Source organism: Aethalodelphis obliquidens, unplaced genomic scaffold (genome assembly GCF_003676395.1).
Source record: "Aethalodelphis obliquidens isolate GAN/ISIS:26980383/991018 unplaced genomic scaffold, ASM367639v1 scaffold16, whole genome shotgun sequence".
NCBI lineage: Eukaryota > Metazoa > Chordata > Mammalia > Artiodactyla > Delphinidae > Aethalodelphis > Aethalodelphis obliquidens.
In genome coordinates, this window is record NW_020837960.1 from 16,928,083 (window position 1) to 16,944,001 (window position 15,919).

Sequence of the window (15,919 nt, forward strand, 5' to 3'; positions counted from 1 at the left end):
ATGGAGGTTCTAACCTTGAGTGAGATCCAAAAAAATATTCTATCTACAAAGGTCACATAGGCTGATGCACATACAACTGTCAAGTTTCTCTTAAAGTAAGGAAAATTAAATCTGTACATTAAGCTAAGAACTTAAACAGCCCTAAGATCTGGCTCCTATAAACTTTTTGGGCTATGATTCTCCTTCTTGTATATTTGATCATAGCCATCAAGACCTTTTTGCTGCTCTTTTTGGTACACACCAAAAATATTTTAGCCTCAAGGTCTCTGTAGTTGTTATTTCACCTGCTTGAAAGGCTCTTCTCCCAGAAACCTAATGGTTTGCTCCGTTTTTTATATCTTTGTTCAAATGTCATTTTTGTGAGGCATTTTTGGACCACACTATTTAAAAACACATCTGCCTGCCTTCCAAACACGTTTAACCCATCCCTCCCACTTCCCTTGCTTTTTTTCTTCATAGAACTTATCACCATCTGACATAGCACATATTAGTACTTATCAGTTTGTCTATTCTATTACCCATGCCTCACTCCCAAAATTGTAAGCTCATGAGGGCTGGAATTTACCTGTTTTGTTCAGTGCTGATCCTCAGTGCCAATATAGTAGAATAAATAAATTTGTAGTCCTCTCTATATAAACGCTTCAAATCTATTTTTAATGCTCCTTGTTAAACATAAGCCAGAAAAGACATTTATGGAAAAACAAATTAACATAAAAATCTGCATAGACTATGTTAAAATGTACAAATTCTCTTAAGAAATGACGTACTTAAACTTTCTTTATTTCTAACTATGGGACAACATTCTACTTTGTTGCTTCATGCTAAAGTGGTATTTTTAACTGATCACATGAAAACTTAAAAAATTTATCCTATAGTTTAGTATCATATGCATTAAAGTCCAAACAGAAAAAAACTTTTAGTGGTTCTGTTAGAATTTATGTCCCTGAAAAATGTTACTTTCATAAATACAAGCATTCCCAAAGATTTTAAAATAATGAGATGTGGAAATAAGCAAACTCTGGAGTGATTTTAAAGTTTCTACTACTTCCTAAAGATATTAATCCATGCTAAGTGCTTAAATTATAAAATGAAGATATACAGAATAACTTTAATAACAAGTTAATCAAATTGACATTTAGTGTAAAGGTGGCTTAAAATTTTTTCTCAGCATAATTTCTCAAACAAAATCTAACCCTATAGCATAAGATAAATAGAAACAATAACAAGATTCTCTAGGCAGTTTACATTTTTTCAAAACACAAAAGTTCAATCACAAGAATATGATAAGTATCAGATTATTCAAAGTTCCACAGAATTAAGGGAGACCTGTACTCATACATATGCTAATCTAAATGTATTGTTCATGAAGTTTTTGCATGAATCCCATGGATTAAAAATCAAGAAATAGACCCAAAGAGAAATGATAAATGTTGAATTTAATTTCAGTATAATAAAAACAAAAACCCAGCAACTAACTTGTTACCTTGCACAGTAATTTTAACATAGTTTAAACTTATTTATTTTGCCAACATTTTCTTCATTGCAAATAGCCTAAAAAAAAAAAATCAGAAATCTGTGAGATCTATTTTATAAATAAACAAGGTAAGAACATAAACTCTTAAATTCTGCTGGAGAAATTAATTCTCCATTAAAGGGGCTCAAGCTATTAGTAATAAAACAGAAATTTTAGGAAATCCCTTGATAAGAGGTAAGAAAATAAAAAATTTTAGCTGGAAATGTACTGATGATGGTCTCTTACTTCTTCTCCCAGACATGTAAGTATTGGGTTGGCCAAAAAATTCCTTAGGGTTTTAAGTAAAAATAAAAGACACATTTTTCATTTTCACCAAGAATTTTATTGAACAACGTATTCGCCCTTTTGTTCTACTACCTTCTGTCATTTTTCAGGCAACTTCGTAATTCCTCCTTCCCAAAATTTTTTATCTTTTTGAGCAAAGAACTATTCTAGGTGCCTTTTATAGTCTTGCAGGGAATTTAAATTTTTTCCATTAAGAGAATTTTGTGAAGACTGAAGTAAATGGAAACCCGAAGGTGCAATGTCTGGTGAATATGGTGGATGAATCAGAACTTCCTAGCCAAGCTGTAACACTTTTTGCCTAGTTATCAAAGAAACATGCAGTCTTGCGGTATCCTGATGGAAGATTATACGTTTTCTTTCTTTTTGCTTCTTAAATTTATTCATTTATTTTTGGCCGCGTTGCGTGGCATGTGGGATCTTAGTTCCCTGACCAGGAATCGGACCTGCACCCCCTGCGGTGCACGGAGTCTTAACCACTGGACAGCCAGGAAAGTCCCAGATTATGTGTTTTCTGTTGAGTAATTCTGGATGCTTTTCATCGAGCGCTGATTTCAGTAGGTCTAACTGGGAGCAGTACTTCTTGGAATTAATTGGTTTTCTGGAAGGAGCTCATAAGAGGGGACTCCCTTCCAATTCCACCAAATACACAACGTCACCTTCTTTGGATGAAGACCGGACTTTGGGGTGGTTGGTGGTGGTTCAGTTCACTTGCCCCACGATCTCTTCTGTTCCACATTATTGTACAGTATCCACTTTTCATTGCCCGTCACAATTTGTTTTAAAAACGGAATGTTTTCGTTACGTTTAAGTAGAGAATCACACGCAGAAATAAGGTCAGGAAGGTTTTTTTCGCTTAACTTATGTGGAACCCAAACATCAAAGCGATTAACATAACCAAGCTGCTGCAAATGATTTTCAAAGCTTGATTTGGATATTTTGAGTATGTCAGCTATCTTCCACGTGGTATAACGTTGGTTGTTCTCAATTAATGTCTTGATTTGATCCCTAACAACTTCAATTGGTCTACCGAACCGTGGAGCATCGTCCAGCAAGAAATCTCCAGCACAAAACTTCGCAAACCACTTTTGACAGGTTCGATCAGTCACAGCAATTTCTCCACACAATGCACGAATCTTTTTTTGCGTTTCAGTTGTTTTTACCTTTCTTGAAATAATAAAGCAATAATATGCCGAAAATATTGCTTTTTTCTTCCATCTTCAATACTAAAATGGCTACACAAAAATTCACCAATTTTGATGTTTTTTTTTAAATGCACTCTGATATGACAGCTGTCACAATACAACCTAACAAAACTGTTTCGAATGAAGTTAAAGACAACTAAGCGCTCACTACTAGAGCCATCTTATGGGAAAAAACCGAACGAACTTTTTGGCCAACCCTATTAATAACAGATCTAAATACTTACTAGAGCCAAATCTATCTCAAAAGTTTAGGACATTAATTTTTCTCCTTTTTGCTAATACTCAATGAGAAACAACACTTAGAATATAACTTTTTCCATGAATAAGGGATAGTAATATCCACCTGCAAAAGGAAAAAAAAATTGATTTAGAATGTCAACTTCTAAATAAATAAATACATTAACTTAGAAATCATAGTTTATTAAAGTATAATCTTGCTAATCCAGTTATGGCTAACCTGAACATATATCAGTAATGATACCTGGTGGCTTAAAAACACCTCTAATTCTATAACAATTAAAAGGTTACATAATTGATTGAAGAAAATCTTTACTGTTAAATATGGCATTTAGTCTATGATCAAATTGTCAATTCTACTTTCACATATATGTGATCTTAAGAGACTTGAAGTTGAATATAGTATGCAAGCTGAATTGTTCAACTATTACGATTATCCCTCTGACTACCTCCTGAATACTTGCCTGTGGTCCTCTGAGTTAGCTCCAAACTCAATCCATACTCCAAGTAACAGATTTAAGATGCTCAATATTGGAATTATTTGGCATCAACTTAAACCTGAATGAAAAAGATTAGGATTTTTTTCCAAAGAAGGTGGAAAAAATGAAAGCTTAATATACACCCATATATAGTTATTTCTTCTTTGCAAAAAAATAAATGGCCATATTAAGACTAACATGAAAGGGTATAACTTTTATTTTACTATTTGCTCTTTGTGTTTCAAAATTACACAAAGATGGAAATATATTAACTCTTACAAATAAAACTTTAAGTCCTGTTGAGTTACCTAAATGAGTGTTTCATTAGGTACTGACAGGCTATTTCACCTTCTCTAATAAGAGACTGGAAAGAAGTTGCATACTGTTATAATGAATTTCAATGCAACAGTTTTTCTATACTTTCTTACTCTCCCAATATTTCAATTTTTCTTTAATGTATTCTCAGGATTGAATTAAATAAAGTTTTTATTTAGCCCCAAATGATCCTTTTTCACATCTTGAGCACCTAGATATAAAGATTTATTTAGTACATATAAAATGCATTTAGAAGGCAAATTAGACTAAATATAATTTTCTAAAATCTGACTTCAAATACATTAAGGAAAACAAAAGAAAAAATAGAAATCTAATTCCTGGGTTCTTCCGGAAAATACTGGACAAACTTTGTAATTCATTCAATAAATATTTCTAAGTATCTATGTATTAGTTCCTGAAATATTCTCAGTGGAACCAAAAATTACCATATATTTGTTACGGTCTTTCATGAAATGGCTGAGATAAAATAAAGGGAACAGGCTAAAAGCTTGATGAATGACTTTTAAAAGCCCCAAGGCAATATTTCCATGTGAAAGCTGGCATTTGATTCTCGCCAATATGGTATACTACTTCTTTATTTTGGGAAAAAAATTTTGCTGGAAAAAAGTGAGATTGTTCTTAAAAATGAGAGCTTTGTCTTATATATTTTCTTTACCTTGAAATAAGAATTTAAACAGAAGATGCTCAAATACAACTCCTTAAATTACATCTGAAATACTTTTAGGGTTTCCAATATAGACAATTATAATTGAAATGATTTGTTAAGAACTGCTTGTATTTTATAGATTTCCTGCTTGGTTACAACTGAAAGGAGATATTCCTTGTAGGAAATAAGACCAGGAGTATAGTACACTACACAACCACACTCTTATCCTAAACATCAATTTTTAGTTTAATGACTTAATTAAACACCAACAAATAAGGAATAGAAGGTAAAGAAAACATTTTCCTTCAAACTTCAATTAAATTAAAAAATTTTGACTGTTTGCATCTATAAAATTAGTGACTATCATAATAATTTTTGGTCTTATGCTAAAGTTAAATATTAGATATAAAAAAAAGCAAACAAGGCCTTCATATTTTCGACTTTACTTTCTAACGAAAATCTGTGGCTAAGGATTAAAAAAAATTTTCAAATAAAAACAATAAAAAACCAATATGATAGGATAAAGTCAGAAGACGTAAGGTTAAAGATCCTAATCTGCATGTGTAGCAGATTACTTAATTTGAGTTTCTGTTTCCTGAACTAACCAACAAATATACTTGTCATTTACAAGGTCTTTCCTACTTTTAAAGTTATGATTAAGTCTATTTTTGAGACACAGGATTTCAGGAATTTAATTCACATGTTTTGATACTTTCCCCTTTCCCTTATAAGAGAATATTTAGAAATATTACTAAAAATTATCCTCTAAATTCTGTTCAAAATGTGTATTTTATAATGTACATTTATCTGTGAGATAAGCAAATGTCTTAATGTAATTTCATTTTACTAGAGAAATAAAGGGAAAACTAATATTTCCGTTCTACCTGAAGTAAAAATGGAATATTTAGACTGAATACAAATATGCATTAAAATAAATTTATTTGATGCTGTATGAGCTCTTTCAATAAACTTGATGGCATTCAACACAACCATTAAACTGCAATTATACTATTTTAATAAAAACATCTAAAAGTTAGTACTAACTTATTTTTATTGAATCACACTAAAAATAACAAGATTATCACTAATACTGAAAATTAATTATCAATAAAGCTGAAAATACATTGGTAATATTAATATACATTAAAATATGACTGTAGAGTATGGCCAACCTTACTTCAGCAGCACAGTTAATACTGGAGATAATTTTAGAAGTTTAACGCCAATATTTACGTGCTGCTAAGGCACTGCTGACATTGCTATCATAAGAGCTATGAATAAAAAGAAATATATTTTCTTCAGAAGATCAGATCCTTGTATTTTTGAGGCAGCACAATATGGCCTGCACCTTTTCAAAATCCACAAACCATTATGTGCTGCTACTTTACTCCAAGGTTTTGTTTTTTTAAACACACATTAGCACCTAAAGATACAAAAAAAAATTTCTTTCAGGAAAAGAGAGGGTAAATACATTAAAAAACCCATGTTTAAAGATTCTAACATTAACATAGTATGCATAATTAGTTATTTCTTGGAAGCTTTTGAGTAACATAATAAAACTTATTCCTACATTGAAAATTTAAGGAAAAGCCTATTATGTGCGAAGCACCTTGCTATAGGTTAGGAACACAAAGTTGTATAATATGAGAAAAATAAAAGCATTTTTTTCTGTGTCAACTTAATAAGTAAATACAATTAAATATTTAATCAAACTTTTGAATGTATTAAATATATGAAGTTATTTTTTCCTTTTATAAACAAACAGTGAATTCATAAAATTTGGTCTTTACCTTGGTAAAAGCATAATTTACAAACAGCATTTAATTCCTTGCAGTACACCATTCAAATGACATCTTCATCAAGTAGGTAAGACTTCATGTCAAGGGAAAAATAAGAAATGACATACAAGAGCTAAGTTTCAATAAACTTAAGCTAGCAAAACGCAAATATACTTTTAAAGGAAAAAAATCAGAAGTCATGTGAAATATTTTAATACTAAATACAGTAAAAATATACAGAAGGCCTAAAACAAACCAATTTTCTCTTAATTTGTTAAAAAAATCCAAATATTATTTTACCCTCAACATTTAGCTATTAGAATAGTTATTGTTAGACTTGGATATCACTTTATATAGGAAGTAATTCTAAAATATGAACCTTGGAAAAATGAGTTAATTTTGTACCCAGAGATGAGAAATAAAACAGGAACCCTGTGGCTCTTGATCTTCCTAGTCTCTTCCTGTCCCCACTCTTCACCAGGTAAGGAATTTTACTCCTAAACAGTTTCCACATACTCAGATGTTGGAATGAAATTTCTTCTCTCTCTAGAAGATACCAGAAAACTACCACCACTGTAGCTCAAGCTTCGACAACCTCTTTTATCGCAGTTTTCTTACCACTAAAATGGCTATGCTAAAGCTACACTACTTCTATTACAGAATAAGGGGATGTGCACTGAAATTTGCCCCTCCCTTCTAATATCTAATTGTTTATACAAAGCATAATTGTCCTATATCCCACATTAATTTTTTGTGAATATTTTCCCATTAAAAGTATATGTAGCTAATCTTTTCTTTTTTTTGGCCTGCCGCTAGGCTTGTGGGACCTTAGTTCCCCAACGAGGGGTTGAACCCGGCCCTTCGGCAGTGAGAGTGTGAAGTCCTAACCACTGGACTGCCAGGAAATTCCCATGCAGCTAATTTTCTATTTGAGCAACCAGTTTCATATCTTACTCTATTATTGTCTCAAGTTTCGGCACAGTTTTTAATATGTAACCAAAATAAATGTTTGTAATGACTTGAGAAACACATATCTGTATTTATCAATTATATTAAGGAACTGTCCTTTTAGGCTACCCTCCCTGCTCGAACAGACAAAACTGTGAACAGATTTTCAAATATACATAATTTATATATGCACATTTTTCATTTAAAAATATTTTATTGAACATCTACTATGTTCCAGGTACCGTCCCAGTTGTTATGTGAGTCGGTATACTGGTGTACCGAACAGACATAATCCCTTCTCAAGAAAGAATCTAAAATCATTTAAATTATAAGACACAAAAACATAAAGCAAATAATTGTTCAAGACTGCGTATTTTTCTTTGCCCATGCAAAGCAGACATATACATTAAATGATTATTCTAAAATCAAATGGGTTATTTCAATTCGTATCTTTTTTTTTTTGCAAAATCTATATGTATCTCTCTATATACATATTCGGCAGTGAAAGTGCAGTCCTAACCACTGGACTGCCAGGGAGTTCCCCTAAATCTATAAATTTTAAACTAAGCCAAGTGTGCCAACTTGAAAGAAATAAGTGTGAATACTGCAAAATACAAATAGTTTTATAAATCTTTAAAAAAACCTTCACAGTGAATGTCTTCACTTATTATTGTTTTATTTTTAAAAATTGTGGTTAAATATACGTAATATAAATTCTACCATTTTAAAGTGCATAGTTCTGTGGTATTAAGTCCATTTACTTTGTTGTGCAACCATCGCCACCACCCATTTCCAGAACCTTTTCATCTATATCAACTGAAATTGTACCCACTAAATACTAACTGCCCACTCCCCCAATCACCTCAGCCCCTGGAAACCACAATTCTACTTTGGAATTTGCCTATTCTAGGTACTTCATGTAAATGGAATCATACAGTATTTGTCATTTTGTGTCTGACTTTTTTTACTTAGCCTAACTTTTTCGAGGTTCAACCACGTTGTTCCATATATCAGACTTCCTTCTTACGGCTGGGTAGTCATTCAATTGTGTATATTACTACATTTTATTTGTCCACTAATCTATAGACATTTGTTTTGTTTGATCTTTTGGTTATTATGATAACTGCTGCTATGAACATTTTTATAACTATCTATGTGAGTCCTGATTTCAATTCTTTTGGGTATATACCCCATTAGGCATCACTGGATCATACAGTAATTCTAATTTTTTGAGGACCTGCCATACTGTTTTCCAGTGGTTGTACAATTTTACACCTCCATCAGCAGTGTACAAAACTTCCAATTTTTCTACATCCTTGTCAAGACATATCTCTTTTTTTGATAATGGCCATCTTAATGTGAGTGAAGTACTATCTCGCTGTGGTTTTGATATTCATTTTCCTAATGATTAGTGACATTGAGCATCTTTTCTTGTATTTATTGGCCATGCGTATATCTTCTCTGGAGAAATGTCTATTCAAGTCTTTTGCTCACTTTTTAACTGAGGTTTTCTTTTTTTTTGTTACAGGAGTTCTTGATATATTCTGGATATTAATCCCTTATCGGATACATGACTTGCAAGTATTTTCTAGGTTGCCTTTTCACTCTATTAGCGTCCTTTGATGCACAGAAGTTTTAAATTTTGATAAAGTCCAATTTATCTTTTGCATAGGCCTGTGCTTTTGGTGTCATATCCAAGAAATCATTGCCAAGTCCAATGTCATGAAGCTTTCCCCCTATGTTTTCTTCTAAGAGTTTTATTGTTTTAGTTCTAACATTTAGGTCTTTGATCCATTTTAATTTTTGTATATGGTGTGAGGTAAGTGTCCAACTTTTCTTTTGGATATCCAGTTTTGCCAAGACCATTTGTTGAAAAGACTGCCCTTTTCGCATTTAATTGTCTTGGCACATTTGTTGAAAATCATTTGAACATATATATGCAAGGGGCCTGGGGCACCTCATTTATTTTCTTGGGCCTCTACTTTATTCCAATTGGTCTATATGTCTGTCTTTATGGCAGTACCGTACTGTTTGATTACTACAGGTTTATATTAAGTTTTGAAATCAGGAATTGTGAGAGCTTCAACATTGTTCTTCTTCAAGATTGTTTTGGCTATCTGGTGTCCCTTGAGATTCCATATGAATTTTAGGATGTAATTTTTCTCTTTCTGCAAAGAATGTCATTGAGATTTTGATACAGATGGCACTGAATCTGTAGACCACTTTGGGTAGTATTTCATCTTAATACTCCCAATATATGAACATGGGATGTCTTTCCATTTACTTGTGTCTTCTTTATTTCTTTTAGCAATGTTATATAGTTGGCAGTATACAAAAGTCTTTCACCATTGTGGTTAATATTATTCCTAGGCATTTTATTCTTTTTGATGCTATTGTAAATGGAACTGTTTTCTTAATTTCCTTTTTGGGTTATTCACTGTTAATGCACAGAAATCCAACTGATGTTTTGTTTTGTTTTGTTTTGTTGTTTTTGAGGTACGCGGGCCTCTCACTGTTGTGGTCCCTCCCGTTGCAGAGCACAGGCTCCGGACGCGCAGGCTCAGCGGCCATGGCTCACGGGCCCAGCCGCTCCGCGGCATGTGGGATCTTCCCGGACCAGGGCACGAACCCGTGTCCCCTGCATCGGCAGGCGGACTCTCAACCACTGCGCCACCAGGGAAGCCCCTCCAACTGATTTTTGAATGCTGATTTTGCTTATTAGTTACAACAGGGTTTTGTGTGTGTGTGTGTGTGTGTGTGTGTGTGTGTGTGTGTAATCAAGGTTTTTCTACATGTAAGATCATGTCATCTGTGAACAGAAATAATTTTACTTTATAAATCTTTTATACCTAAAATCGGTTCACAGCTGTCTGGCAATCTTGGCCCATTCATTCATTCTTCTAGAAAAACATCAGACAGGTGTCTCTTCTCTCTTCAAACTTCCAATATCTCCCTTTCATCTTCACTTTCACTCAAAAACCAGAAGCTATGAGAAGAGAATTTCTGCCAGTTTCCACCACACCTATCTACATACATGTATCTGTCCCCATATAACTCTTTCTTTGAATTATGGATGAACAATCACTGTTCATAAGACCAATCCCTTCCCTTTTATACTAAATTTTATCCTCTCTTGCTTACTTAAGGATATTCCTGTAACACTCTCCCCTACATCTTTAATTTTTCTCTCTATTGGATCATTCCTATCAGCAAACATGTTATAATTTCTCTCATCTTAATTTCATCCCTTACAGATTATTACTTTGTGATAATATTGCAATTTTATCACTGATTTTTTTTTTTTTTTGCGGTATGCGGGCCTCTCACTGTTGTGGCTTCTCCCTTTGTGGAGCACAGGCTCTGGACGTGCAGGCTCAGTGGCCATGGCTTACGGGCCTAGCTGCTCCGCGGCATGTGGGATTTTCCCGGACTGGGGCACAAACCCGTGTCCCCTGCATCGGCAGGCGGACTCTCAACCACTGTGCCACCAGGGAAGCCCTATCACTGATGTTTTAATAAACGCTCAGAGAAAATTTTTTTCCTATTTTTATTTCTATTTTTAACTGAGACAAAAATCATAGCTTTCGATATGAAACCTGATAAATTTAAAATATTAGAAAACATTTATTTCCACATGCCAGAAAAATATGGAAATTCTTTATTTAAATGTATAATAAAGTGAAAGATTCCAGGGGAGCAATTCCAGAAATAGGGAAGGTACATCTCTCTTTACCTGTGTTCAACAGCAACAATAATCTCTCGAGCTGGTAAGCTTTGATTTTTCCTTTCCATTTATAATAATCTTCTACTTTGGGGTGCCAAAATAGGTTTTATATTATGCCTTCAGGAAGGGGTTATTTTAAACTCAAAATTTCTTTAATCTATAGACAGTTTCCATTGTCACATGATATGAAAATATTTATGCTACTTTGTTGTTTACACATATCCTTTATGTGTTACTAAATTACTTTAGATTTTTCAAATACTTAATTTTACTTTTAATCTGGTATTAACACAATTTATAATAGTAATTACTTTCTTCAAGTATGCTTCAAATTATGCACATAAACCTCTAAGGAGCTGGCTATATATAGCCCCTGGGCCACAGAGTGACTATCCTTGCTCAGGACAGTGGAATACTACACAAGTGGTATGATATATAGATATTATACCTGGAGAAAATAAAATTCACAGAAGACAGATTAAAACTTGCTTTTCTTTTACTTCTGATTTTTGGATACAAATGCTTAAAAACAAGGATTTTATTAACAAGATACATTTAAAATTCAGTGTTGAGAACAGGCTTGAAATAATATTCAGATATAATCCAGAAAGCCTGTTTTATAATCCAAAAAAACCTAGTTTTTCAGTTTAAGTGAATATAAATTTGTATTGTTGCTACATTCCCTTGATTTTTTTCTGATGAAGAAATTAATGAATGATTACTTAAAAACTGTGTGAAGTGGATTTCAATCTATATAATTTACTCCAGAAAAGTCAGGAGATATATATATGTATTTACACAACATATATATATACATATATATATATATATATGGTACAATATATAGAGTTACATATATGTTATCATTTTATTATTAGATATGTTATCATTTTATTAGATTTCCTAACAATAGTTTCCTTATATACAAAGTTAAACTACTTACAAGCTAAACATTTATATTGAGTTTTAAATTTTTGATGACTTTACTCCCTAGATATGAATAAATTATAAATATACCATAATGTCAGCCAAGAAATGCAATATAAAAAGTTTAATGAGAACATAAATAAATATGCTGTTTATCTTAACTTTTTTTCTTAGACACATTCTTCTTTTGCATTCAAATTATGGATACTTACCCATTGCTATTCTCTCTTTACAATTTTTATGCTGTGTCAATCATTCCTTGTATTCAGTTGGTCAGTAAAACCAACTGACCCTTTCTTTGAGATCGCAATTCATCAATTTCTTTGCCATTCTTAATGTCATACCTTAAAATCACGTCTAAGTACCTGATAACTAAAATTGCATTTCAGCTTGACTTCCCATCTTTAGTCAATTAATAAACTTCCTGAAACTCATATATTCAAGAATATATCTGTGGTTTCCCAAGTGGAGTGTGTACTTCTCTGCCTAGTATCAAGGTCTATATAATCAGGACCTAACCAGTATTTTCTATTTCTCTCCAATGAAAACACTCTACAATTCAAGTTAAAAGATATCTTTTAAATGCCTTATGTGGACCTTTTTGAAATAATCAGAAATTTTAACAGGAACTAGATATTATTACAGTAAGGGATTATTATTAATTTTGTTAGTGTGTTCAAAGTATGGTGGCTATATATTTAAGGGAAAAGGGTCCCTATAAGTTAGAGAAGTACATGAACTATTTGTGAGTGGACAAAAGACTGATCAAGCCTGATGCTACTGTGGCCACCAGGTGAGTAGCAAGTGGAACAAACACAATTACTCATCATTTGAGTGTGACTATCCTCTCCCATTGAGTGATTTTTCAAGGCTCCCGCAAGAACTGAGATGCTTATAATAAATTGTTTTTCAGTTCCTTCCTCCCCTAAGCTGTATATTCCTACCCCATCTTTGAATCTTCACTAAACCTACTGCTGGAGGCTAAAATATTCACTAACGCCTTTTCCACTTATGCCTACTTTTAAGGACAATTTAAGTCTATCTTCTCTGGTGGATTCTTACTTCAACCTTTCTGAAGGTTACTAATACTGAACTGTCCATTCACAGTAAGTTTTGAATACAGACTATTATTCCCAGGATTTAGTACTGTGCTGAGCAGATAACTGGTTTCATTATTTCATACCTATCCTCCTTTCAAACTGGACTATGTGGCAATGCTTCCAATGGTATGGACCATGCCATTTCTCCACTCCTACATCTCAGTCCACTGGAAACCTCATAGTGCCTACATCCTTTAATCTCTCCTTCCAAGTTTGCTGGCTAAAACAAGAGCCACCTTCAACAAGTAGATATGGAAAGAGCCCTGATGACTAGATGCAAAACCAAAAAAAAAAAAGCTATTAAAAAAATCAGAAAATAAGAAGTTCTAGACATGTCTCCTAAGCTCTTAAATCATCCTGACTGCAGTGGAATTCACTGGTCAATTTCTGCATTTTTAACTTTATCAATGAAATGAATAGTAGAAATAATTTATTGAGGCAGCAATTACATAGAGCAGTGAATTTGAAGGCAGAAGACCCAAGATGAAATCCTGGCTCTGTCCCTTAGGAATCAAGATCTTGGATAAATTACTTCAGTACACAGAGCCTCAGTTTCCTCTTTGTAAAATGGGCCTATTAACGTCTACTTCACGAAACTGCAGTTAAGACAGCACAATCTTAAACTTTTATGAGCACATATAGTAGTGAACAAGTATTCAACAAATACCTGCTGAATCTAAATTTATAGGATTTGAAACGCACCTCAGACAAACTTAGGGTTTTGGTGGACTGTGATTCAATATAAACCAACAGTACTGATGACAAAGAGAAAGTGGAATCAGGATGCATTAATAGAAGTATCTTATTCATAAGAGACATACTGTGTTTTGTACCTCAAAACACATTGAGTATACTGGGTTCAGTTCTATATACAATATTTTAAAAGGAATACTGACAAAATGTAGCAGATCCAAAGTGAAATACCCAGGATACTAATGGTCTAGAATTCATATTGTGAGAACCAGTGGAAGGACTTGGGTACGTTTAGCTTAGAGAAAAGATACAAAAACTATTTTTAGAAGATAAATCTAGGGCCAAAAATTAAGTTGTATGCTAAACTGAAACCTGCTCTTTTACAAGAATTTTATTTTCTATGATTTATTAATGACATAAATACAATTTATAACACTAAGGAAAAAGTCTATTTATTATGGTTCTAATTTTAATATTCTGAGGGCTAAAATAAAATGAATACAGATCAGTTTAAAAATTGACTTTTGGGCTTCCCTGGTGGCGCAGTGGTTGAGAGTCCGCCTGCCGATGCAGGGGACACGGGTTCGTGCCCCGGTCCGGGAGGATCCCACATGCCGCGGAGCGGCTAGGCCCGTGAGCCATGGCCACTGGGCCTGCGTGTCCGGAGCCTGTGCTCCGCAACGGGAGAGGCCACAACAGTGAAAGGCCCGCGTACCGCAAAAAAGAAAAAAAAAAAAAATTGACTTTTAGGAAAATTCAATGTATTTTACTAAGCTGTCTTGTTAAGGATTTGGAGGACAAACTGCCAATTTTAAGTTCTGACTATAGGGCACCAAATTCCAGAGGCATAAGAAACAGCTTGTAGAGCCAAATTAAGGAAAACAAAACTGAAAAAAATTTTAATAAACTTACTGGATATAACAGGAAGAGTGAAACTGACAGTCTAGGCAAAAAGGCAGGTATGACTGCTGACAAGTGGATACATGTTTAAGTCAATCTGCATTCAATTTCTGTTTTTACAGGGAGATAATTTTGAAGACTCAAATTTCAGACAAATAGGCAAAGGGCAAGACTGCAGACAGTAGTCTGGGATGTTACCTACTGTACTTATACTTAGAACTTGAAATCCCTATCATACTAGAGTTCATTATATTTGTATATTCATTTCCTATTTAAAGCAAGGCCTGTGCTATTAAATTCTGACTTGTTTTCATTTCCTAAGAAAATATCCAAAGTAAGTTCACAAATAATAAGTTTTCTATTATCCTTCTTTGAATCACCCATCTTGAACTGAGAAGTTGTTCAGGGTGGGAAAACAGCGAATTCATTCCCTTTCTATAGTTTTGGCATTAAAATTCAAATTTTATAGCTATAATTCTTGTGAGATCAGAAACACAGCACTGCCGTAAACATTAAAGCTCAAATTTAACTCGTTCTCTTAAACATACATGTGTCAAATATATAAAATTTTGAGGACAGGAACACCTGGCATTTGATTAAGCATTGTCTACTTCTCAAAAATAGCTGTTATTTGAACAATGACTGAAAAATGGCTGTTGCATATTGTCAACTTTCTCTATGTTCACAAACTGTAAAACAATATACAGCTTTAAGAGCTTAGATATGATATGTTTATTAAATTAATATCAATTGATGATGTTATTAAGTTTGCAAATCCTTCCTTACTACCAAATGCTGACAGTACCTAGCATCCTTATAAAATTTTCTGCTTTGGATTATAACACTCTTTACTAATCCAAGTGCCAAAAAAGCAATTTGTTTTTTTCTCTTTTGGCACACGTCTTTCTCTCAGAAACATTCACATTATAAAATTATTCAAGATGATTAAAATTTCCCCATGAATGGCATAGGTAGACAGTAATTTACACCAGTAAATTTCCATCACAAATAAATTAAAAATAGGAGAAATTTCAGCTACATCTAGGGACTCATAAAAAAAGCATTACATTTTCATTGAAAACACAACAGATTTTATATCATTTGCCATATTGACTGCTTACCGCCCTACT